Genomic DNA, 2728 nt, shown 5'->3' with positions numbered 1-2728 from the left:
GGAGGGGACGGGCATGGGGCAGGGGAGGAGGCAACAGCCTCGCTCTCAGACGGACGGCAACGGCCACGCCCACTCTCCCTCCCCTCGCGCGCTCTCTCTCGAGCTCTCCACCCCTCCTCCCGGCAACATCCCCCTCCGACAAGCGCTGGCCTGATTGGCTGTCTCTCCGTGATGTGGAAAGGGGAGGCTCGCCGGCACACTGGAAAGAGTGGAGGTGGGTGGGAAGAAAATACGCAATTCGAGGGTGGGGAGGAAGAGGAGGAGGAGAGGAGAAGAAGGCGGGGCCGTGAGGGGAGCGAACGGTGCGAGCCCCGTGTTTCGCAGCGCATTTCCTTCCCCAACCGCCAGGGGGGAAGCTGCTCTTTCCCCGCCCCCTCACACGCGCGCAGACGCCCAGGCAGCCATTTTGGGGGCCGTGAGGCCGCTTCGCCTGCACTGTTCACGGAGCAGGGCAGGAGGAGCTCTTAGGCTGGCCACTTTTGGCAGGGGAATAAAAGGCATGCCCGGGTTGTTTTCGGCAGATTTATCCCTTCCTTCCTTCCTTAGTTTCTTTCCTCCCCCGCCCACCATCGTATCGGAGAAGAGCCGGAGAAGCTCGCGGAAAGCCCTGGCTCAGTAGTTGCGCACTAAGTCGCGTTGAGTTCAGTGGTGCGAGGTTAACCCTCAGGAAAACGGGGCGTAGGATCGCAGCCTGTGTGTGTGTGTGTATCTCTTTTTTGGAAACCGAGTCGCCAAAGTCAGCAGGTAAGTCAGGCATGTCCCGGGGGAAGGCACGAGAATGCTCCTTCCCATCTCCAGCGGCTCCTGCCAGAAGTTCCTTTCGGAGCGGGGGCGCATTCAGCCTCGCGCACCTCGGATAAAGAAGAGCGTTGATCCAGGAAGGGAAATCGGGCGCGTCCTAATCTGAACGTTTGAAAACAGGGAAAGAGGACACGGCGCGGTTTTATTGTGCGGTTTCATTGGCAGTTGCCAGGGTTGTAATAAACTTCTGAACTCTTGTTACAGTTGTCATAATTGTATTCTCGACTTTGGTTGGGGTTTTTTTGCGGGCAGGTGGCCTTCCTATGCAGAAATTGTGCACGTGATAAAATACTCTTAAGACTATGGTTCCCAGTTATTGGGGTCTGCGGAATGCACCCAGGGGGGCCCGCAGCTCCATCCCTTTCCTCCCCGCCCCCCAACTATTTTTTGTTTGGTCATTTTTGCATGGTAATATCACAGGTGTTATGGTCTGTTTTAGTGCTCTGTGGTTTTTCAACATGTTGGCCAAAATCAGTTTTGAAGTCATACCACAGTAACGATTTTGACCGGCAATACGCAGCAATATACAGTATATCGCTCCTTGCATGAGGAAGAGCAGGGCAGCTGATTTCAAGGCACCATGGATATCACACAACGTTTCTGAGCTGATGGGAGACCAGGGCAGCCGACCTCACTTCAAGGCATTGTGGCACTACCTTCCCCCTGGCACCAAGGCTGAGCAGCTTCTCAGTCAACAGGAAAGCAGCAGCATCCACAGTGAGAGTGCATCTTCGCTAGCTGCACCCCCCATTCCCTCCCACTCAAACCATGTAGAAGAGGTGACTTCGCTTCCTCTCCTCCCCCCACTCATCCGATCTCCATGACTAATCCTTCCCTCATGCCTACATCGTGATATATCGGAATATTGCGATGTTTAGCTGCTGATATGATGTTGAAAACATCTCTCAGCCCTAGTCTGTTTTCTTAATATACCTAAAATCCTTTGCTGATTAAGGGTTACCCCATATTTTGTTCAAAAACTTGCTTTGCAGAGGTAATTACCGTTCAGTTATCAAAACTTTCAAAAGTAGGGGGGCTGTGGCTTGGCTTTTAAAAAATAGTGGTTCCTCAGTAATTAGCTAATTAGGAACCACTGATCTAAGGCAATAACTTTAATAATTTTGTACACACAAAAATGCAAAACAGGAGATGCAATATTTTCTACTTTGGTTTTTTGAATATTGATGGGAACTCTCCTGCTTAAAATTCTTAAGTCTTTAGTGTGAAATTCATGCAGTCTCCCCACCTGCTGCTCTTGCATAATTGTTAACTGCATGTAAAACCATAGTATGTGTTCTGTTCCATTCAATGCTGCTTTTGGAACAAAACGGAAAATGAGCATTGGGAAGAGAATACATCTTAGTGATGGAATAGGTGCTAGCCAGTTGATGCCAGTCAGAATTAGCTTCTGCTGCTAACTTTAAAAAACTAGTTTATTTTTTTCAAACAAAAATAGCAGGTAGATGTGCTTGTTCATTAAAACAACAACAACCAAAAGCAACAGTACCTGTAGTAGAATGTCTGGACTCCAGTTCCCATTGGCTTAAGACAGGAAAAAGCTTATGATGGGAGAGTGAAGGAAGGCAAGGGTTAATAGGTCACTCTTAACCCTAGCTAACAGGACCAGTGGTCAGGGATGATGGGAATTGTAGTCCAAAACATCTGGAGGGCCGAAGTTTGGGGATGCCTGCTCTGAACCCTGCATGGTGCAGTGCCTGAGCCAGCAACCTGGCTTCTCCTTGAACCCTTTCAAAATTGTGAAAGCAGAACAAATATAGGCACCCTCTGATTCTGGTTGTTTTCCAGGTTATCACGTATGATGGTGGAGCACACATACACCTGTTCTGGCCACTTCTGGGTTGCTGTGATGTGTACATGAGCAGTCACCATCACACGCATATCAAACCTATGTAAATTGGCCATTGCC

The sequence above is a fragment of the Zootoca vivipara genome, chromosome 5 (assembly GCF_963506605.1).
Source record: "Zootoca vivipara chromosome 5, rZooViv1.1, whole genome shotgun sequence".
Classification (NCBI taxonomy): Eukaryota; Metazoa; Chordata; class Lepidosauria; order Squamata; family Lacertidae; genus Zootoca; species Zootoca vivipara.
Note: the sequence above shows the minus strand (reverse complement) of the source record.